Here is a 24,857-nt window from a genome sequence, read left to right as displayed (position 1 = left end):
TAATCTGCTGCTCCTAAACGTGTGCGTGCACGAGTATTGTGCTCTTTCGGCAGAGGTGCCACCATCTTTCCCACTTTACAGGTCAGACGAGCCTCTGAACCCAACGTTCTGTGAAGAGTCGTGGACGTCCAACCATCTAGTGCGTACTGGTAGTTTCACTGCCCTATCTCTTTCCGTAGACGCTCACGGCAGTAGCACGTGAAATTCAACCAGCTTCGCCGTTTTCGAGGTACTCGTTCACAGCTCTGCGTAATAATAATATCCATTTGTCAAAGTCGCTAATCTCAATGGATTTCCCCATTTGCAGCGCATATCTTCGCTAGGGTGATCCCCCGTCCGTGCATGCTCCGCTCGCATACTTTTGTTACCTCGTCACGTGCCCCAAAGCCATCAGGCGGCATCCAACGTAGCAGTGGGCAGTGAGAGATGCAGGGACATGAAGGTACGAGGGCAACATCGAAAGCTCTCGACTGTGAAAGACTGTTTCCTAAGATAAAAATTAACTTATTTTTCGAAGTAGTCCTCTTTTGGATCAAAATCCCTTTTCTCCTATAAATAGAATCCATTCTTCAAGTGCGAGTCCCAATTGCCGAATGCCCTTCCATTATCTTCAGGAGACACGATTTACCTCTTTTGGAACCTAAACGACTTCTCATGTATTGTTTTAGTCTGCTGCTCCAGAAGGCTTCCTTATTATAGATTTACCCTTTTCAGTTAATCAATAACGTAAATCAATATTTCATCACAGAACGCTCTTTCCTGCAGGGCCACCATCTTCTGTCTAGCACATTGATTGCTATTCCGTTTTTGATGTAAAGTGATCGACCTAGTAACAGTTCTGCATAGCTATGAAACTGTTTCACCCTCTTTTTAGACAAATTTTCTTTTCTCGAACACTTTTTTTTGTTCTTCAGAACACATAAATAACAACAAACTGATGCGCAAAAACATTGGTCACAAATGGTTTCTAGTTTGAAACAAATTAATATTATAATATACCGGGATATTAAAATGAAACCATTGTTAAAATTTACAAAAAGCACTCCGTCTTCGCGTCACAAGTGGCCCATCGGGACCATCCGACCGCCGTTTCATCCTCAGCTGAGGATGCGGATAGAAGGGGAATGTGGTCAGCACACTGCTCTCCCAGTCGTTACGATGGTTTTCTGTGACCGGAGCCGCCACTATTCGGTCGAGTAGCTCGTCAGTTGGTATCCCGGGGCTGAGTGCACCCCGAAAAATGGCAACAATGCACGGCGTCGCGGGTGGTCACCCATCCAAGTGCCGGCCACGCCCGACAGTGCTTAACTTCGGTGATCTGACGGGAACCGATGTATCCACTGCGGCAAGGCCGTTGCCCTAAAATTTACAATATTTCGTACAAATATGGTCAACGGGACACAAATTAGTTTTAGAGGGACAGAAAGAAGTTAAAATGATACATAGGAATTGCTGAAAGTTGTTCCTTCAAATATGAAGAACAATGTAAATATTGTCTATAAAGAACATTTCGTAAATTAAAGTATTTAATAGTGCTGTAGTTAGTTTTGGATTAATTTTCGTAAGTTCTTCCCGTTTATACACTGAGGTCACGAAAGTCATAAGATAGCGATAATCACATACACAGTAGGCGGTGGTGTCGCGTGCACAAGATATAAAAGGGCAGTGCATTGGCGGAGCTGTCATTTGTACTTAGATGATTCATGTGAAAAGGTTTCCGGCGTCATTACGGCCGAACGACGGGAATTAATGGTCTTTGAACTCGGAATCGTAGTTGGAGCTACACGCATGGGACATTCCATTCCGGATATCTTTGGTGAATTCAATATCCCGATATCCACAGTATCAAGAGTGTGCCGAGAATACCGAATTTCAGGGATTACGTCTCACCACGGACAACAGAGTGGCCGACGCACTTCACTTAACGACCGTGAGCAGCGGTCTTTGCGTAGTTTTTTCAGTGCTAACATACAAGCAACCCTGCGTGAAATAACCGCAGAAATCAGTCTGGAACGTACGACGAACGTGTCCCTGAGGACAGTGCAGCAAAATTTGGCGTTAATAGGCTGTGGCAGCAGACGGCCGACAGGATTGCCTTCGCTAACAGCACATCGCCTGCAGCGGGTCGCTAGGATCGCGACCAAATCAATTGAACCCTGGACGACTGGAAAACCATGGTCTGGTTAGATGGTCCAGATTTCAGTTGGTAAGAGCTGCAGGGACCACCAACGACTTGTCAAGTTAGAGTGTGGCGCAGACCCCACGAAGCCATGGACCGAAGTAGTCACCAAAGCACTGTGCATGTAGGTGGTGGCTCCATAATGGTGTGGACTGTATGTACATGGAACGGTCTGGGTCCTCTAGTCCAACTGAACCAATCATTGACGCGAAATGGTTATGTTCTGCTACTTGAAGACCAATTGCAGACAAACTATGACAGAATTTTTATGGAAGACTATGAGACATGTCATCGAGTTACAGTTGTTCGCGATTGGGTTGAAGAACATTCTGGACAATTCGAGCGAAGGATTTGGCCAACAAGATCGCCCGACATTTATGAATATAATTGAGAGGTGAGTTCGTGCACAAAACCCTGCACCGGTAACACTTTCGCAGTTATGGACAACTTAGAGACAACATGGCTCAATATTTCTGCAGGGGTCTACCAACGACTTGTGAAGTCCATGCCACGTCGGGTTGCCGCACTACGCCGGGCAAAAGGAAGTTTGACACGATATTGGGAGATATCCCGAGACATTTTGATCAATGAATACTAGTAGACAATACTCTTTGATGTTCCTACAGCGTTGCGTAAGTATTTGAATGGAAAACTGTGTTTCAACTTTTCCGATACGTATATGATTCCTCCAACTATCACATCACGCACTTCATTGCCCATCAAGCAGTGAATCTCTACTGTCGTACTTATTCTGTAAACTACTGAATAATGCTTGTGTGTACTCGTGTTATTGCATTATCTTCTCCCGTTATCAACCAGATCTAATTGTTCGTGTTAGAATTTAGTGTTGAAGAATTGTATAATCGATCAATACCCGTTTCCAAAATAGTACAGCGAAATACACTGCCAAATGCATGATTGCATATTTGTGGTAGCCTTCTACATCTGCCTTTTTGTTCTCTTTGGATACGATGCGGATCACACTTCAGATATATTATCAAACTACATAAAAAATCAAATCATACTGTTTGTCGGTGTAGGTTGGTTCTTTGCCAATGTGGAATGTTTGTAAGACACGCATAGCTATACACTGCTGTGAGTCTCATAACGTTAAATCGTATGACAGGATCTATAATTTCAGCATTCATCTTCTATGTATACGCAATTACTTGCGATATAATGCTAGTGTACATTTTCCTAGGGGGTGGAAAACGCCTGAATACATAAAGAGAGATGCATGTCTTCCACACTGGCAGTGCGTTGGACGATAACTTTGTTAGGCGTCTACGTTCTCGTCAGACGCGCATATCGTTTGCATTATTATCTCACCACAAGTGTATGATATGTGACACTTTATGATGACCTACATGGTCCCTGTTGATAGCTGAATGGTTCATAGTTTAAAAATAAATACGTATTCTGATAGCTGCAAACATTGCGAAATTCGCTCATTCGAGTATAACCCTGCCCTGGGGCCTTCGTGCGATTTGGCGTTCATGCCACACACTATTTGATTTCTGATTGGCCGCATCAGAATGTTTTATGGTGCCTTTCACTACGGGTTTGGGTAGCTTCTGTCGCCAGTGAACTAATATGTTGTGACTGAAATGAGCTTACTTCTACAACTAAGTGCTGAAAGTCTTACGATGCCTAAAAAATTTCGCGTGTACTTTAGTTCGAGAACAACTTCGTCGTGCAAGATACTCGGCATGGCTCAGCCGAGATCCCCGGAAGATACAAGAGTTGGACAAAAAATATGGAGGCAAGAGATGCATGCTTGAACATAAATACAGATGCTAGCCAAGCCTACATGCCGACCACAAACTATAACGGTACAATGTCCGAGTCTTGGTGACAACAGTTTTCTGTGTGGTTGTGAATGCCTTATGTCGGACCTAAGAGAAATTACCGGTGCTCTTATGGTGGATGCTTCTGTAGACAAGGTAGCCGAAAATCTGGTGTTTCAGAAGGCCCATATCGAAGATTTATACCGCATACAGGGAAAGCGGAGAAACAGTATTCGCTAAGTCATAACGCAGACGAAAGTGTGTGACAGACGGTTCATTGAAGAGTACTGTGACAAAAAATAAGATGATGACCACTGCAGAAGTCACTGTAGAACTGAATGTCGCCCTCGTGAACCCTGTCAGCATGAAAATAACACGAAGGGAGCTCCAGAAGCAGGGAATTGCTTGGAGAGCACGAATTCCAAAAACACTCATCAGCTATGCTAACGCCTGTAACAGGAAAAAGTGGTGCCTCAGCCATAAAACCTCAACTTAAGGGCAATGGAAGGAAGTCGGATGAGTCTTGTTGCGCACTGTTTCCATTTTCTGGCCAAATTTACACTATCTGATCAAAAGTATCCGACATCCTCATAAACATACGTTTTTCATATTAGGAACGTTGTGCTGCGAGTTACTGCCAGGTACTTCATATCAGCGACCTCAGTAGTCATTAGACAGCGTGAGAGACAGAATACGGCGCTTCGCGGAACTAACGGACTTCGAACGTGGTCAGGTGATTGGGTGTCACACGCCCGTACGCGAGATTTCCACACTCGTAAACATCCCTAGGTCCACTTGCGACGGATTTTTACGTGCGTGCGTGCGATGCACCAATTCCGACGGATCATACGTTGCTGCTGCAATGCAATTTCTTTTATGATTTTTGTTCACCTACCTCTTTACAGCGGTAGACCTTCGCACGTAAACTCCTGACTGCAGCTACTTACGACATCACAGAAAAGCAGTGTTGAGGAAACTGTAACCTCATAGCTACACGCCGGAGGCCGCTATAAGTAAAATGTGCTGAAAATTTTTAATGTACTTTAAAGAAATGATTCAGAAAGGGGATGTCACTCGTGCTTTAAACATGAAGTTCAAATTTAAACCTTCAATATATCTTTATTGCCGTTAAACAAGAACATCAGCCCACATTTACGAAAATTACTAAGGTTTCTGCTCACAGTTATCACCATACCTAAAACAGCCAGAACTTTTACATTCCCAAATTCCGAAACCACTTACTTGTAACACAGTCAATGATCGGCCAATTCAGTGGTTGTCTTTAGTAAAAGTTTATGCTCGCCGTAAAATACTTAGAATATACTCAGTACCGCCACGCTATATAATTCAAAGTTCACTCGCGATTTTCGTCGGAACGAATTATCACAACATTCTAAAGTTTTCATAAACAGTTTCTGGTCACTACCAGATACCATTAACACTGGACCATAACGCGGAAGTCATCCCAAGACTTCATCTTACACATAATGCGAAAAGTCACATCTAGCATAACCGCCTCCAATCAAAGCTAGCTCGCGACTCTCTTCTCATTCTCCCACTACTCAAAACTATATCCCCTCGCTAGGCGGCCAACCATCTCGCTTCTCATTGGCTGTCAGCACTTACGACCAATGAGAACTCACTTCTAGGGCGCGGCTCGTGCCAAAATCTAGCAAGCACCAACCACTTCTCTAGGCTCATTGACGTCATCAAATTAAGTAACACAAAACTCTCTAATTAAATAAACAAAACAAAATGAACTATAAGCTTTACATCTGGAAAATTATTATGTGGTCGCGAATGTTCTGGCTGTCTTATACAAAAGCATACATACTTGGACATCCGACATTCACTAGTAGGGGAACCACTAGTGGATTCGTTTCCACGTTACAGAGTTGGAACACTTGCCAGTTCCTGTAGAGAATTACATGAATGATTTTTAATAATGCCGAACGTCCCACATACTCTCACGCACGCATTCTCATTCACACGCACCCTAACACACAATACACATATTTACTTAGAATTCTTGAAATTATTATTATAGAAAAGCCACATACGTTTTCTAAAACTAAAAACTTTCCAAATTTATATATGAACACTGAAAGTGTTATCAGATCTTCGTCCATAGTCACTAAAGGTGAACTATTACATCACTGTATTTATTTAAATTCTTGACTGTCGGAAAATTACGTTTTTTATGGAATTTTACTAACTCCCAAAATACAACTAGTTTTTATCTCAGACTTTGACATATTGTTTGTTTTCACAACAGAAGGCTGCACATCAAATATGACGATTCTCAGGTTATTGCTTTATTAGTTATTAATATTTTTAGGTTCGTATAATGTAAGTGGCCTGCCAGCGCTACTCCACTGCTTTCACACGCGCAGCTGCAACAGATGGTCGTGACGTCAGTCTGCAGGACACAACTCGTCCGTTACTGAGCGTATAATACTCTACCAGTCTACCGGCTTACATTGCCGCCCACATACATTCTCAAGTAAAGCTTTTAATAGACAAATGGGCGATCGCGCACTAGTTGCGACGCCACACACTGTTTCCGATGTGATAGTGAAGTGGAAACGTGAAGGGACACGTACGGCACAAAAGCGTACAGCCCGACCTCGTCTGTTGATTGACAGACCGCCAACAGTTGAAGAGGGTGGCTAATGTGTAATCGGCAGACATCTATCCAGAACATCACACAGGATTTCCAAACTGCATCAGGATCCACTGAAAGTACTATGACAGTTAGTCGGGAGGTCAGAAAACTTGGATTTCATGGTCGAGCGGCTGCTCATAACCCACGCATCACGCCGGTAAATGCCAAACGACGCCTCGCTTGGTGTAAGGCGCGTATACTTTTGACGACTGAACAGTGGAAAAACGTTGTGTGTAGTGACGGATCACGGTACACAATGTGGCGATCCAATGACAGGGTGTGTGTAATGCCAACAGTATAATTCGGAGGCGGTGGTGTTATAGTGTGGTTGTGGTTTTCACGGAGGGGGCTTGCACCCCTTGTTCTTTTGCGTGCACTATCACAGCACAGGATGTTTTTAAGCACCTTCTTGTTCCCCATTGTTGAAGAGCGATTCGGGGATGGCGATTGCAACTTTCAACATGATCGAGCACCTGTTCATAATGCACGGCCTGTGGCGGTGTTGTTACACGACAGTAACATCAAAATGGTTCAAATGGCTCTCAGCACTATGGGACTTAACATCTGTGGTCATCAGTCCCCTATAACTTAGAACTACTTAAACCTAACTAACCTAAGGACATCACACACATCCATGCCCAAGGCAGGATTCGAACCTGCGACCGTAGCAGTCGCGCGGTTCCGGACTGAGCGCCTAGAACCGCTAGACCACCGCAGCCGGCGACAGTAACATCCCTGTAATGGATTGGCCTGCACAGAGTCCTGACTTGAATACTATAGAACACATTTAGGATGTTTTGGAACCGACTTCGTGCCAGGCATCACTGACTGACATCGATACTTCTCCTCAGTGTAGCACTCCATGAAGAAAGGGGTGCCATCCCCCAAGAAACCTTCCAGCAGCTGATTGAACCTATGCCTGCAAGAGTGGAAGCTGTCATCAAGGCTAAGAGTGCGCCAACACCATACTGAATTCCAGCGTTACTGATGGAGGACGCCATTTTCAGTTAGGTGTCCAGATACTCTTGATCACATAGTGTACATCCGAAGAGTGAAATATGGTGGGGAGTTAGGTACGATTTGTGCAGCCATATCGTGGAATTCCATAGGCCCAGTGGGTACTCTGCAAGATAGCATTAGTACCAGGTACCATGTGGCCTTTCTGGAAGAACAGGTCCATCCTGTGGGTCAACATTTGTTCCCCAATGTTGATGTGTCTCAAGACGACAGGGCCTGTACCCCTCCCACCGGAGGTTCCAGTCCTCCCTCGGGCGTGGGTGTGTGTGTTGTCCTTAGCGGAAGTTAGTTTAAGTAGTGTGTAAGTTTAGGGACCGATGACCTCAGCAGTTTGGTCCCTTTGGCATTCACTCAGACACACACACAGGGCCTCTGTTCACACAGCTCGTATCGCCCAAGGCAGGTTTTGTGAGCTCGAGAATGAATTGTGGCATATCCAGGCCACCACAGTTACCAGATTTCAAATTTATTGAGCCTTGTAGGCTACTTTGATCGTTATCTACCCCATCATCGTTAAGTAAACTTGCCACTGTTTTGCAGGAAGAATGGTGTAAGATACCCTTGAAAACGATACTGGACCTGCATTTTTCAATTCCGAGACGACTGGAAATTTCCAGAATGAGATTATCACTCTGCAGCGGAGTGTGCGCTGATATGAAACTTCCTGGCAGATTAAAACTGTGTGCCCGCCCGAAACTCGAACTCGGGACCTTTGCCTTTCGCGGGCAAGTGCTCTACCAACTGAGCTACCCAAGCACGACTCACGCCCCGTACCCACAGCTTTATGTTTGGAAGGTAGGAGACGAGGTACTGGCAGAAGTAAAGCTATGGGTACGGGGGGGGGGGGGGAGGTGAGTCGTGCTTGGATAGCTCAGTTGGTAGAGCACTTGCCCGCGAAAGGCAAAGGTCCCGAGTTCGAGTCTCGGTCGGGCACACAGTTTTAATCTCACCTCCCACCCCACCCCCCGTACCCATAGCTTTACTTCTGCCAGTACCTCGTCTCCTACCTTTCAAACATAAAGAGCTGTGAGTACGGGGCGTGAGTCGTGCTTGGGTAGCTCAGTTGGTAGAGCACTTGCCCGCGAAAGGGAAAGGTCCCGAGTTCGAGTCTCGGTCGGGCACACAGTTTTAATCTGCCAGGAAGTTTCACATCAGCGCACACTTCGCTGCAGAGTGATAATCTCATTCTGGAAACATCCCCCAGCCTGTGGCTAAGCCATGTCTCCGCAATATCCTTTCTTTCAGGAGTGCTAGTTCTGCAAGGTTCGCAGGAGAGCTTCTGTAAAGTTTGGAAGGTAGGTGACGAGGTACTGGCAGAAGTAAAGCTGTGAGTACCGGACGTGAGTCGTGCTTCGGTAGCTCAGATGGTAGAGCACTTGCCCGCGAAAGGCAAAGGTCCCGAGTTCGAGTCTTGGTCGGGCACACAGTTTTAATCTGCCAGGAAGTTTCACGACTGGAAATTGTTTTGAATTCAAACGATTTTCTTACACCGTATTAGGCATGATAATGTGTTGTGTTTTTGGCGTTTCCCTATTTTTGTACACCCCTCCCAACTGCAGGAATGCCGTCTTGACACTGCGGTTGTTGCTTTAGCTGAATTCTAAGAACTTATAGATTATTCAAGCATGTTACGTCGGTGATATATATTGGGTTCATATCCAGCATCCTTAGTTAACAAACCATTCTTTGCAACTGTGTAGAATGAACTTTAAATGAATTGGAACGATGTTGACACTGATGGCATTGCGCTTTAACAGCCTAGAAGATGTTGACTGGGACCAGACGCACTTTGCTTACCGCTATATTGTCGGACATTTTACTTGGATAACATTGCTTGATTTGAGAACGGGCGCAGCCCGAAACCAGTCACCGAATAAATAAACATCTGTTTTCGGTGCAACTCTGGCTGTATCTTTTTGCATCACAATAAAAAAATCGCTTTAAAACATCGAGGATGCACCAGACATTGAATAAATTCATAATAGACAAGCAGCTGCTGCGTAGTTGTGCCCTGAGGCGAAGCACACTGAACATCACAATTATAGGGATGAAATTTACGAAATTGGCGTCTGTTTCGGCTTCTTCGGTTGACGCCTGTTTTGCATGATAATCTGATATTTCACCAGCACGAGTGACAGGCACTCTCGAAGAATTGCACTCCGTTGCTCGTAGTGAGCTGAAGTTGTGTTGTCCTAAAACTTTCCCCTTGCCATTACCGGTATGCCTTCACACTTGATACCTGTGGCCGTCGTTCTCTCTCAACACCCATCCTATCTCTGAAATTCTTAACATGCTCGCAAATGTCGATGGCTTATCGGAGCAAATTGCTACATTAACTCATTTCCGCAAACAGATCATCATTTTCGACTGATTTTATGCGCTGTTCCTCATCACTCAGTGCGTGCTCAACCGATTTTTCAGTATGTCTTAGTCTACAGTTTCGTTTACGTTCCCCGATACTGAGGTTTACGGGCCATCCCGTCATTCCAATCTACACTTTACCGCAAATGCATGGTATTCGGAGGAGGAGGAGATTGGTGTTTAATGTACCGTCGACAACGAGGTCACTAGAGACGGAACACAAGCTCGGATTAGGGAAGGTTGGAGAAGGAAAGCGGCAGTGCCCTTTTGAAGGAAACATTCCGTCATTTGCCTTAAGCGGTTTAGGGAAATCACAGAAAATCTAAACCGGGATGGCCGGACACAAAAAAAAAAAAAAAAAAAAAAATGGTTCAAATGGCTCTGAGAACTATGGGACTTAACTTCTAAGGTCATCAGTTCCCTAGAACTTAGGACGACTTAAACCTAACTAACCTAAGGACATCACATACATCCATGCCCGAGACAGGATTCGAACCTGCGACCGTAGCAGTCGCGCGGTTCCAGACTGTAGCGCCTAGAACCGCTCGGCCACCTCGGCCGGCTGGCCGGACACAGGATCGAACCGTCGTCCTCCCGAATACGAGTTGAGTGTGTTAACCACTGCGCCATCCCGCTCAAACTGCGGATGGATTACGTTTGTCTTTGACCAAACTGAAGCAGTCGCTGATTTTGTTGGCGTACTTGTCTTTGTACCGTGTTTTCGGAGTACTCGTAAAAAAATGGCTCTGAGCACTATGGGACTTAACAGCTGAGGTCATCAGTACCCTAGAATTTAGAACTACTTAAACCTAATTAACCTAAGGACATCACACACATCCATGCCCGAGGCAGGATTCGAACCTGCGACCGTAGGAGTCGCGCGGTTTCGGACTGAAGCGCCTAGAACCGCTTGGCCACTCCGGCCGGCATAGGTGGTGGATATCAACAAGTAATGTATTGTCCTTCATATGTTTTCAACCTCCTTGGTTCAAATGGTTCAAATGGCTCTGAGCACTATGGGACTCAACATCTTAGGTCATAAGTCCCCTAGAACTTAGAACTACTTAAACGTAACTAACCTAAGGACATCACACACACCCATGCCCGAGGCAGGATTCGAACCTGCGCCCGTAGCAGTCCCGCGGTTCCGGACTGCAGCGCTAGAACCGCTAGACCACCGCGGCCGGCTTTCAACCTCCTTAATTCCTTGAAACCGCTTACTTAGGTTCGAACAAATGCCGTCAATCGTATATAAGCAAGTCTGTACATCACCTTTGGTGACTTTGTTACCGAAATATCTTCTTTAAGGTAGCCGTTTCACCGACTAGAATCGTATCATGTCGAGATTGTCCACTTTAAAGTGTAACAGTGGAAGGGATCATAAACGAGAATCTTTGGAAGAAAGATGGCGTACAGACGGATATGTGGCATTGCTACTTGTAAGCAAATGGAGTAAAAGAGAACAACATGGCTGATATTGGTATGGAAACCCAACGCCATACACTGATTCCTGGGGCCCCGTGTTCGATTTCCGACCGGGTTGGGGATCTTCTCTGCCCGGGAACTGGGTGTTTGTGTCTTCCTTATTTCATCATCATACGTGACAGTGGCTAGATTGCATTGTGTAAAAACTGGACTATGTCAAAATCGGGACTTTGTATGACCGCGCAGTTGAGCCTCCTACAAACCAAATATTATCATCACACAGATTCCTGTTGACGCTGGTCGTCGTATGAATCATCTCATGTTTTGGTTGATACTATCTTCACACCACAACGGTAAAACTGAGTGTTTCTATAAAAAACACCGACGAAATGGCATCTGACACATTTTTAGGAGGAACATGTAGTATATTTTTGACACCCCCGGCCGTTACATTAGTAAGTATTCCGACAGAAGGTATGTTCTTCGTCTTTAGTGTAAGATGTTGAATGCTGCTGGAAGAATCTGGGAGAGCTAAAACTGAAACACGGGTTGCTCAGGCGCCATCTGGAAGAGGCGCGAAGCAGCGGAAATGGCAAAGCAACAATTTTTCAAGCTTCGCCTTTACCAAGTCCATTCCTGCAGAAACTGAAGAGGAGCCAGACTGCAAAGCGTTTACTTTCGCATGGAAGCTGCATAACAGTTCCTTTGTTCCCGGGACGCCGTAATGTGATTTCGCAGGCCAGAAGCATGGCTCGCTCGCGTTGGACGCCGTCTGCAGTATTGTCCGGCGTGACGGCTGCCACAACGCCCATGCACCAGCATAAATTTTCTCCCGAAACAAGAATCGCGCGGAGGCTACGCTGCCAGTCGGGTGATTCACGGCGCATGCTCCGCCGTAAACAATCCAGCTGCGATTCCTGGGTGACGGCTGGCTAATGCGTCTGGAATTTACAGGCATTTACGAATACAGACCTTACAAATTTCCTTTTGCAAACTTCTGCCGCCTTCAATGGACGCGCGTTAGCTGAGGCTCTGCGTGGGAGTCCATGTCTGAAGATAGAATGTTTCTTCAGTATCTTCATCTATCCATGAAAATGAATACCAAGCCAAAGAGAAACAGCAGTCACTGTTCATGAAGCCATAGTTTAGCCCCCCTCCTTCTTTTAGCGTATGCGTATGTTTACTTGTCGCTTTGGGGCCTGAATTTTTTTCGTTTACTTCGAAAATGCTCAAATTTTTATATCGTAGTCTGTTAGAAATTGCTTTAGTATAAAGAAAAACAAAAGATATACAGTATACACTGAGGTGACAGAACTCATGGGACAGCGATATGCACATATACAGATTTTGGTAGTATCGTGTACGCCGGCCGGAATGGCCGTGCGGTTCTAGGCGCTGCAGTCTGGAGCCGAGCGGCCGCTACGGTCGCAGGTTCGAATCCTGCCTCGGGCATGGATGTGTGTGATGTCCTTAGATTAGTTAGGTTTAATTAGTTCTAAGTTCTAGGCGACTGATGACCTCAGAAGTTAAGTCACATAGTGCTCAGAGCCATTTGACCCAGTATCGTGTACACAGGCGTAAAAGTGCAGTGCAATGCAGTGCTGTGGCGTAGCTGTCATCGTTAATCAGTTGATGCATGTGAAAACGTTTCCAGCGTGATTATGGCCGCACAACGGGAATTGACAGACTTCGGACGTAGAATGCTAGTTAGAGTTACAGTTATGGGACATTCCATTTTGGAAATCTTTAGGGAATTCAATATACCGAGGTCCACAATGTCAAGAGTGTGCTGAGCGTGCCAAATTTCAGGCATTATCTCTCACTATGGACAGCGGGGTGGCCGACGCCCTTCACTTAACGACCGAGAGGCGGCGTTTGTGTAACGTTGTCACTGTTAACAGACAGTCAACACTGCGTGAAATAACCTCAAAAGCCAATGTGGGACGTTCGACGAACATATCCGTTAAGACAGTGCGGCGAAATTTGGTGTTAGTGGGCTGTGGCAGCAGACGACCGACGCGAGTGCCTTTGCTAACAGCACGACGTCGCCTGCAGCGTCCCTTCCGAGCTCGTGTCCATTTCGGTTGGACCTCAAACGATTGGAAACCCTGTTGAGATGAGTTCTGATTTCAGTTGTTAAGAGCCGATAGTAGGGTTCGAGTGTGGCGCACACCCCACGAAGCCATGGACCCAAGTCGCCAACAAGGCACTGTGCAAGCTGGTGGCTGCTCCACAATGGTGTGTGCTGTGTTTACAGGGAATGGACAGGGTCCTCTGGTCCAACTGAAGCTATCATTGACCGGAAGTGTTTATGTTCGGCTCCTTGGAGACCACTTGCAGCCATTCTTGAAATTAGTGTTTCCAAACAGCGATGGAATTTTTATGAATAACGATGTGTCATGTCACTGGGCCACAATTGTTCGCGATTGGTTTGAAGAACACGTAGACAGTTCTCAGTTCTAGCGAATAATTTGGCAACCCATATCGTCCGAAATTAATCCCACCGAACGTTTATGAGACATAATGGAGAGGTTAGTTCGTGCACAAAGTCCTACACCGGCAACACTCTGAACGTCCATAAGGGGCAGCATGACTCAACAATCAGGGGACTTCCAACGGCTTGTTGAGTCGATGCAACATCGACCAGTTGTACTACGTCGTGCAAAAGGGGGCCAGATTGGGAGATATCCCTTGATTTTAGTCACCCCAGTGTATATTTCTATCTTAATTTAATTTAAAAAAAGATACTTGAGGGCCGCCAGGTCACCATGGTACAGTTATCGACAAACATTACTTCATGAAAAATGGTACTGATAAAAACAGCTTTTTCTTCCATTGACACACAAAATCACATTATATTGGGAACAGTATGAAAGTATTCTTGATTCTATATAGTACATATCACAGTTTTTAATACACAGCACAGTTTCTACATCTCCCACGACTAGCAATAAAATCAGGGCACCAAATCAAAGATTTTGGTTTCAAATTTCTTTTACTTCTTTTGTTCCGAAAAGAGATTGGAGATATTTCACGTTATTACGGCTATCTTGAAATTGAATTCCTTCAACTTCTGGAGAATAAGTGGAGGGTTCCTACTGATGGCTGATACAAGGCATTTTGTCATTTTTCGGTTGGCTGGTCTTAATTCTTCAAGAACGTATTCTGTTTCAGAAACACTGCTTTCATCATCTGGTGTATCATTATCAGCTGGAAAATTCTCCTGGAGCAACGCAATATCTCGTCATCTATTAACTACCTTCACTTATACATCCAGCTGATTTAGAGAGAAACATGTAGTAGTTGAATCTCAATGTAGACAAGTGTAATGTGCTGCAAATACATAGAAAGATAGATCCCTTATCATTTAGCTACAAAATAGCAGGTCAGCAACTGGAAGCAGTTAATTCCATAAATTATCTGGGAATACGCATTAGGAGTGATTTAAAATGGAATGATCATATAAAATTGATCGTTGGTAAAGCAGATGCCAGACTGAGATTCATTGGAAGAATCCTAAGGAAATGCAATCCGAAAACAAAGGAGGTAAGGTTACAGTACGCTTGTTCGCCCACTGCTTGAATACTGCTCAGCAGTGTGGGATCCGTACCAGATAGGGTTGACAGAAGAGATAGAGAAGATCCAACAGAGAGCAGCGCGCTTCGTTACAGGATCATTTAGTAATAGCGAAAGCGTTACGGAGATGATAGATAAACTCCAGTGGAAGACTCTGCAGGAGAGACGCTCAGTAGCTCGGTACGGGCTTTCGTTAAAGTTTCGAGAACATACCTTCACCAAAGAGTCAAGCAGTGTATTGCTCCCTCCTACGTATATCTCGCGAAGAGACCATGAGGATAAAATCAGAGAGATTAGAGCCCACACAGAAGCATACCGACAATCCTTCTTTCCACGAACAGTACGAGACTGGAATAGAAGGGAGAACCGATAGAGGTACTCAAGGTACCCTCCGCCACACATCGTCAGGTGGCTTGCGGAGTATGGATGTAGATGTAGATGTAGCGTGATGATTACGGAAACGGATTATGAAATGGAGTCGACGAGACATGACAAATTCTGGAGTCAACGTGATCCATTAGTGCTCATCCGCCGTCCAAATATCACTTATACTGGTTACGGCTGGGGTCGAGACAACAATATATCGTTCAGTGACGCCGCAGATGTAATCAGTTGGATCGAGTTTAAGTGAACTGGAGGGCCACGCCGGCACCCTCATGTCTTTGAAGTGCTCTTCAAACAATTCTGAGAATTCAGGAACGATTGAATTGTGCATTTTGATGCTGAAGGTGCAGAGATTCATTAAACAAACGAAGACCAGACAGTACAGACGCGCGTCACGGCCTCCCTTCCATCCCAATAAAACATCCCCCATATAAGGGTACCAACCCCCTGCCCCTGATTGTCTTTGTCTGAAAGATAAAATGTTGACAAGGGTACTGAATTGTGCTATGTGGTTTCCAACATGCTCGCACACTGCCATCACTTCAAGTGCCCTTTCTGAATGTTTCGAGGGTCCACTAACGATAATCCCCCACACGTGCTGATCCCTGTGTGCTGTGCCGTGTGGTGATAGTAATGTTGCTGTCAACATTGCTGCAGCCACACGACAGTATCGCGATATGACCGGCTGCTATTGCCGGCGGAGCAGCCTGTTGGAGGTTGCTGCTAAATAGAGTTGCGCTGTGCAAGTACTACGGGTCGGTAATTTTGGTAAAGCACGTAAATAACGTTGTAAATGGTAGCGTTGGTAGGGAAGGAAACGTAAATGAATGTGTGTGAGAAAAACTGGGAGCCGACTATTTCTCTTTTTTTCTTTTTTGTTTGTTTGGTTTGCACATAATTAGAACCGCACATCGTTCAGTGTTAGACCACTGTGTATTTTATATTCTTACAAAACATAAATTGCTTTTTATAAGTAATATAAATTACTTGACCGCGTAATTTCTGTGCTTTTATACAACTAAAGCAATTAATTTTGATGTAAGTATAGTCTAGATCAGGGGTTCCCCAACAAAATTTTCTCGAGGGCCTCCTCATCGAGCATGATTGGTACCTTGTCACATCACAGTATCAAGTACCTAAAAAAGCCAAATTAAAAGTCTTTTTATACTTTTTCTATTTTTGGTACTTAGAAAAAACATTGACTTATTCATTATGCAAAAAAATATTGAGCTTAAAACTTCTTCAATTGAGCCATCATTGTTATTGTTAAATTTTTTATTATTGCTCAAAATCTTTTGTCTTCAAATCTGGATGTATAGTATAACAAATGGATTATTTTCCTCTTCCTCTCTAGGCCTTTCTCGTTTAAACGAACCACATTTTAACCAACAGACCATTTTTAACTACGCTTTAGTTGTATTTTTATTAATTTTTATTAATTGCTTTAGTTGTATAAAGGCACAGAAATTACGCGGTCAAGTAATTTATATTACTTATAAAAAGCAATTTATGTTTTGAAAGAATATAAAATACACAGTGGTCTAACACTTGAACGATGTGCGGTTCTAATTATGTGCAAACCAAACAAACAAAAAAGAAAAAAAGAGAAATAGTCGGCTCCCAGTTTTTCTCACACACATTCATTTACGTTTCCTTCCCTACCAACGCTACCATTTACAACGTTATTTACGTGCTTTAACTACACGAACTGTAGCTTCCCCAAAAAATAACGCTTTACCAACACTACTGTTTTAATACAGGAATATTGAATATGGAAACAATACGGTTTGTGAAAGCACTGGAAATAAATTAGCAATGGCCGATTGTCGTCTGAAATGCGAATTTCTGTGTAAAGTGACTGTCAGTTGTCAGCTGCAAAGAGGCAGCGCGCGTAGTCTAACGGTATACAGCAGAACTTATTGCCTCTATCTAATTCCAGTTTCGCGCTAGAGTGTGCTAGTGTCAGTTGGCTCTAGGAAGACGCTAGACGCAGAAGTTAGCGTTCGCTAAAGCTCTGCTCATGCAGGAAGCAGCCAAAACTAAAAATCTGTTATAATACGAAATATGTTTAGTATATTTTTTATTCTAATAGCATCTTGCGGACCCCTCTCTTGCGGACCACCTGTTGGGAACCAGTAGTCTAGATGCACAAACATAAAAAAATATTTAATTGCTGTTGTTATTTTGTACTCGACAGATCATGATCAAAAGCAAGAGGTTACTATTATTGTTGGTAAGTACGAAACTTATTTATGAAAAACAGAAACAAGTTTTGTATAAGCTCGCCGAAGTAGTGAAGCGATGTTTGATATGTTTTTGTTTTGCGTTATTTTTAATGATACTCTTTTTTTTCTAGCGCTATCCGATGAATCTGTATCGCCTTTTTTTTATTTGTCCTAAAACATCCCTCTGTGTCGTGTTACAAAGCAACAATTTTCGAATAAAACCTGAATTAAACATTAACAGCTTTATTTTTTTCTTCAGCAAAGGATTAAACAGCCAACCGGTTGCACATAAACGGTAGGTACATTGACCTAGTTTTTGACACCTACTAGGGGTGTATTCATCAGAATAAATGTTGTTAAATCCTATAAAATAATACAAAGGAAATGAGGTACGACCAAAAACGCATAACAAAGATGACAATTTGCATGAGGCACAAACGTTACTTACGCAAAAGTACATTGCTCAAAAGCAATAGCCAGACGTCAGAGCAGCTATGCTCCTGTCAAAAATAAAATATAACGCTCTAGCCTTTTCCACTTATGCCCAGCTGGGAATAACAGGGCATGGATGTGTGTGACGTCCTTAGGTTAGTTAGATTTAAGTAGTTCTAAGTTCTATGGGGCTGATGACCAAAGAAGTTAAGTTCCATAGTGCTTAGAGCCATTTGAACTATTTTTTTGGGAATAACATCAGACTGGTCGACCCAGTGGCTTACATTGCTGCTACGAAAACAATGCGAGTTGCGCCGCCTATCAGGTCGGACAGTAACATATGCCCAATTAAAATTTTTTTTAAAAAAAAGACAGTTAATTTTAAAAACAAAATATAGAGAGAGTTTAACGTCTTTTTGAAAATACACAATAGTCAAGCAGATTAAGTATAATACAGCCATCCGTTAGGTTTTACAGAAATTACTATTTCATATTTTGTCTTATGCTCGGTAAGTAGATGACATTTTGATCATATACAGCAGTTCCCGGGAAGGAACTCAGCATTTGTTTGAAATTTTAAATAGTCTTCATGAAAAAAAAAAATAGCTTCACTTGTGAGGCAGAAAATAACGACCGTCAGCGTAATTACTTGGACCTCAGTATTGCTATTGACAACGACAGACTTTCTTTCAGTATTTTTCGAAAAACCACTAATACAGATCAAATTGTGCCCGCTAGTTCAGTATATCCTGATTCCCATAAGAAAGCATTTTGTCATTCAGCCATTCATTGTGCAGTCTCCGTGCCTTCGTCACCTAACAAGCTTAATGAAGAGATGATCATAATAAAAACTATTGCACTTAATTGACAAGATCTTCAAAGTTAAAAATGGCGCTAAAGTGGCCAGTTTTGGCAGCAGTGCTATTCCTGACAGTAACGAGTGTAAAAATGTTTTCTCGATACCATTTCTATGCCGTATTTCGTATAAATTTCGTCGTCTTCTGATTAAAAAATATGGATTCAAAGTTGCCTTTTCCACGAACAATAATTTGCAAAAAAATCCACAATCTCGAGTCCACAGTTGCTCCGATACACAATTCAGGAGTGGTTTTTCACTTGCGATACGTGTCCCGTGTATTATAAAGAACAAACTGGAAGCTCTTTTAGTTTCATGCACAAGGAATATTTGCTGGAAATAAGAGGCACTAATGTACACAATTCCACATTTGCTCATCATCTGCTAATTTCCGGACACAAGCCGGATCGCGTTGAAGAAATTTCCATTTTACATAGAGAAAAGAAAGGTAATAGGCTCGATGTACTGAATAGGCTCGATGTACTGGAAGAACTAGAGATTTTCAAGCATATTTCTAAGAACGATGGTCTCATCCTCAGTGAACAGTTGCAACTACGTAACAAAGTTTTTTTTAATGGTTTCAATCTACCGCTCGCGGGATTTTGATTCCACTGTTTTTACTAAATTTTCCCTGATTCTGGTTTCGAAACATTATTTTCTGCTAATCTCGTAGATATGTGCTGCAGAAGTTGCCTCATTCTGTCTTTTACGTAACAGTAATTTCTGTAAAGCCTGACAGAAGAGTCTATTATACTTGATCTGCTTGACTGCTGTGTATTTTCGAAAAGATATTTTATATTTTGTTTTTAAAATTAACTGTCGTTTCTTCAAGTATTTCTGTTATAATGTTTCAAATGGGCACATGTTACTGTCCCCACCTAATAGGCGACGCAACTCGTATTGTTTTCGTGGCAGCAATATAAGCCACTGGGCCGATCAGTCTGATCAGGCAATCATCATAGGCCGCACCACTCGCTCCTTTCGCCTCCATGATTTCTTCCTCACCCTTTAGGGTCGTCCTATCCAGCTCACCCCCACCCTGAAATACCTTGGCCTCACCCTCGACCGACACCTCACCTGGACCCCTCATCTCCAGACCGTCCAGCAGAAAGCCCAATCCCGCCTCCGCCTTCTGAAACTCCTGTCTGGCCGGACATGGGAATTGCATCCTTCTACCATCCTCCACACCTACAAATCCCTCATCCGTCCTATCCTCTGTTATGCCAGCGTTGTCTGGATCTCTGCCCCCACCCGCTTTTACAAGGCCCTCCAAATCCTTGAACGCCATGCGCTCCGCCTTGCCTTCCGTATCCACCTTCCTTCCACCACACGGCTCCTGTATGAATTGATCCCCTTCCCCCACCTCCTCCTGTTCCTCCAACATCTCCGCATCCTTTACATTGTCCGCAGGCTTGATCCCCCCACCCTCTGGTTTCCTCCTTCCTCTCCACCCCCCGCCCGTTGCCGCGCCTCTATCGCTGTATCCCTCCCTCTCTCCACCTCCACACCCTCCTTCATCAGGGCAATTTCCAACGCCTCCCCCTCCCGGATGACGAACTTCGCCGTGACATCTACCCTTCCTTCCAACTATAACCTGGCCTTGTTCTCCCCCCCCCCCCTCCCCAGGGCCCCCATTTTCCTCTTCCCTCCTTCTCCCAGAGCGGATTTTCCTCCATCCCCCCCTCCCGTGAGACCCTGCACCCCATACTTGCCTCTTTCGTTCCCACATCCCTCCCTACCTGGCCCTCTTCAGCGCGCCCCCCGCTCATCTCCCCCATCTCTTCCCCTCCCTCCCTTCTTCAGGTCTCCCTCATCTCCTAGCGCCTGGCAGATCCTCTGTATTGATCATCATCAGTGTGCCACATCAGTGTTGTGTTTAGTGCTGTTTCTCCTGTGCGTCAAGAGGTGTGATTTTAATTGTGTACTGCCTTGAGGTTCGCCATCAGTGTTACGTTATGTGCTATGCCATCCATCGATACCTTTATGCTCCAGTCATACTGTGCCTTGTGTTCTTTTAATCGTCGCAGTGTGTGGCTTTTTGTGTGTGCTACTTTTAAACAGTTTTTTTATCTCCTTTTTTTACAGTCACCCAGTTTTTTGTCTATTGCCTTCCATGATGTTCCCCCTTTTTTATATCTGTGTTCACCTTATTCTCTCCTTTGCTATTTTTAAATGTCTTCTATTGTTTTGTTCTATGTCTTTCGGCTGAAGAGCAGCGCATATGCTGCTGCCAGCCCGCCCCGATGGGGAATTGAAATACAATAAAGGAAAAAAAAAATCAGTCTGATGTTATTCTCGGCTGGGCGCACGTGGCAAAAGCTAGAACGTTATATTTTACTTTTGACAGGAGCACAGTTGCAATGTAATTTTACGTAAGTAACGTTTTGCGTCATGAAAATTGTCATCTTTGGTAATGTGTTTTTGGTCATACCTCATTTTCTGTGTATTATTTTATAGGATTTAGCAACATTTATTCTGATGAAAACACGCCTAGTAGGTATCGAAACCTAGGTCAATATACCTGCCGTTTACGTGCAACCGGTTGGTTGTTTAATCTTGTGTTGAAATTAGTTACGGTTGCTGAATAACAGCCGAGTTCAAAACTGTGAACTTTCAATTTTGCTATAAGGATTGTTTACTTTTAAGTAACAGGCTGAAGGATAACTAGGTGGAACAGGTTATGTGGCCCTTTATATAGCCTCACTTAGTTACTAGAAAGGGGATCTAGTAAAACACTGATTGCTTAATTTTGGTAACCTACGGTAGTTCTACAATTCTATTGCTGACGCCTTGTAGAGGTGTTGCCGTTGTTGTCCACCAAGGTGGAGAATGTTTTATATGCCGGATTTGTCCTTGTCTGAAATGCTTTCCTCTCATTCTCAACCTTGCTTCCTCTTTCTCACGCCAATGGCGCTGCAGTTTATTTATTTATCGTATGATGAAATCAACATATATACACCATTTTTGGACAAATGTACACAATAGCAAGCTCTTACAATCTTACATCTCCAAATCTAGTTCCCTAACCCATTCGAACGTTTCATCCTATGCGCCGTGGATGTCCATTATCATTCGTTGTACGCTCGAAGAGGACAGTCAGTAACGGTATGGTGGATTGACTGGAAGGAAGCACTGCAGTCACAATTTCCAGAATTAGCCAAGTCACGTAATATGAGCAGTGAAACAGTTTTATTTCTCTTCATTTCGAAAACTGGCGTGTATACGTAGAGGCATCCGATTTTTTTTTTGTTGTTAACAGGAATGAGAAAGTGGGAGAGCAAGACAACCATAATTTTTAAATGTGGTGCGTTTATCTATGACCTCAGCTATGGCATACGGGAAAGGTGATTATCGCTGCTTTTAACGATTTTGGTTCTTAGTCACGTGTGTTTCCGAGTTCATGAGCAGCATTTGGATTATGAAAAACAGTTGCCAAAACATCCATTTCGTTCGCTCTGCTCGTTTCAGGTTTACCGTATGCGTAATAATTCAATGCCTTTCCAATAATTTCAGGTTTACCGTATGCGTAATATTTTAATGCCCTTCCAATAATTTTTTTCTACACGTGTGAACGACACAGGCAGGATGAAAGCTGTATTTCTTATGTTACTGTTTTATGCTGGTATCACGTCAGAGCAACAATCTTTTTTCCTCCTTATCCGACGATGTATTCCTGATTTGATATGAAATCACGAGCTTCCGCGTAACACAGCAGTCGGTTTCATGTTCCAAGCAATAACTCTTAAGCTCTAAGTATTGTAATTTCTCCAGTACTACTAATCGCATTTTGAAAAGTGAAACTTTGAATTCGTATTTCTTAGTTTAGAACAAAAATTACTATAGTTCTGTTTGTAAAAGCGAAGTTTATACCGATATACCTGTAATTAATACAGCTATGAAAAGGGACTACACGTATTTCGTGTGAACCTTTTCACAACCTCATCTGAATGAAAACAGAAATACTGTATTTCTAAGTATGTAGGAAATTTGAGGTGAACAGCTTGTCTCACACACCCTGTACATCAGTTTCCAAATTTCACAGCTGAATTTTAGTGAGTAAAATAGCATGAAAACTAATGTTTCGAAAATGACAAGGACGTTTAGGAATTATAAGGTACTTTTAAGACAGGTTGCTTTTCAGTTGCTTGAATGAGTGCCTGCCCACGTAGATTGGCATACTACCTGCCCGGTAAAATCCTACACAGGTAAAGGCGCACATCATCCTGTCAACAAAGAATCCGACACACTTTGTAAGTAGAACCGAACCCGCCCGGTTAGCCGTCTCGTCTAACGCACTGCTTTCTGGCCGGGAAGGCGTGCCGGTCCCTGGCACGAATCCGCCGTCCGGTGTGCCGGCCAGTCTATGGATAAAGGCGGTTTTCCATCTGCCTCGGCGAATGCGGGCTGTTTTCCCTTATTCCGCCTCAGTTACACTATGTCGGCGATTTCTGCGCAAACACTGTCTCCCCGTACGCGTACACCATAATTACTCTACCACTCAAACATTTGGGGCTACACTCGTCTGGTGTGAGACGTTCCCCGGGAAGGGGGGGGGGGGGGGGGGCTCCACTTGGGGACGAACCGCACAATAACCTTGGATTCGGTGTGGGGCGGCGGTGGGGTGAGTGGGCTGCTGTAACCTGTTGTGGTTGTGAACCACTGAGGGCTACGACGGGGACGAAGCCTCTTCGTCGTTTCTAGGTCCCGGTTCAATACAATACAGTACAAGGAAAACCGACAAACCACACGAATCTAAGCAACGGAAAACAGAAAGGGAAAGACTCTCCACTGAGGAAAGAAAATTAAAAAAAAAAAAAAAAAGACTTACTCTCTGAACTTAGATGGAAACAACTAAAAGAAACAGTATTCACTATTTTTGCAGACTCACATAGCGACAGTTTCAGACTTGTGTTCATACTCGCAGTGAAATATTTAAATGAAATACTGACAATGGCGAGTTCACACTTCGATTTTATATTGTGTCAATTATGACATTGTTAAAGTTATGAGAGTTTATTACTACCGTAGCTCTTAAATTAATTGCATAATACAAGTTCTCAAGTTTTCCGACGTTTGCGATTTCTTAGATGTTACACTAAAGCAGTATACTAAGTACTGATGTAAACATATTACTATTATTGCAATACGCAGGTTCGAATCCTGCCACGGGCATGGATGTGTGTGATGTCCTTAGGTTAGTTAGGTTTAAGTAGTTCTAAGTTCTAGGAGACTGATGACCACAGATGTTAAGTCCCATAGTGCTCAGAGCCATTTGAACTATTTATTATTGCAATATTTCACGTTTTACTTTATTATTCAAATGCATCTGTGTCAGGTAAAACTATCAGTGATCCTAAGTAATATTCACATGTCCATTTAAGAATTGGTTATTTAATTGCTCTATCCTCGTACAGATTATAGTGGGAGTCAAGTCAGTCAGGAACAGTTGTAATAATTGTTAAGTCAGATGCGTAGCCGCTGTCAGTTTGCAGCATGCCCGTATAAATCTTGAAACGGAGAAAATGATCGTTACTACCTACATTGGAAAATGTTCGTATCTCTTTCCAAGAGCAGTACCGCGCAGCAACATACATGCTGATAAAGTTGCCAATCCAGTGCGGCGGCAATACGAGCAATAGTCAACTATAATATGTTTCATGTAACTGCTTACATAATCCGGAAAAAAATCCCGAATCATCATCCGCGATACATACAGAGCCGAGTACGATAATTAACACAAATTAAAAATATTAGGTCCCACCGAGATTTGAACTCGGATCGCTGGATTCAAAGTCCAGAGTGCTAACCATTACACCATGGGACCGCGAGAGCTAGCCGGTTCATAGCGATGTACTTCAGAGAAACACAGCTACTCAGAGAAAAACAGCTACTTCAGAGAAAACAACAGCAGTTCGGCATCGCATCGACTGGCAATAAATTAGTACAGTCA

At 43.6% G+C, this 24,857-nt stretch overlaps 1 protein-coding gene, 2 non-coding genes and 1 pseudogene across 3 annotated transcripts in view; 1 reads left to right on the top strand and 3 right to left on the bottom strand.

Moving 5' to 3' along the window:
* The window catches only part of LOC126090494 (uncharacterized), a 687,867-nt gene that overhangs the window by 67,591 nt on the left and 595,419 nt on the right, over positions 1–24,857 (bottom strand). The window lies entirely within an intron of this gene.
* Positions 1,242–1,359, bottom strand: LOC126103937 (5S ribosomal RNA; annotated as a pseudogene).
* Trnas-cga (transfer RNA serine (anticodon CGA)) lies at positions 8,509–8,581 on the top strand. The gene has a single exon. It is a non-coding gene; the product is annotated as a tRNA-Ser (tRNA).
* Trnaq-uug (transfer RNA glutamine (anticodon UUG)) lies at positions 24,660–24,731 on the bottom strand. The gene has a single exon. It is a non-coding gene; the product is annotated as a tRNA-Gln (tRNA).

The sequence above is a fragment of the Schistocerca cancellata genome, chromosome 1 (assembly GCF_023864275.1).
Source record: "Schistocerca cancellata isolate TAMUIC-IGC-003103 chromosome 1, iqSchCanc2.1, whole genome shotgun sequence".
Taxonomy (NCBI): Eukaryota; Metazoa; Arthropoda; class Insecta; order Orthoptera; family Acrididae; genus Schistocerca; species Schistocerca cancellata.
The sequence above is the reverse complement of the archived record's forward strand: the minus strand, read 5'-3'. Positions and strand labels throughout refer to the sequence as shown.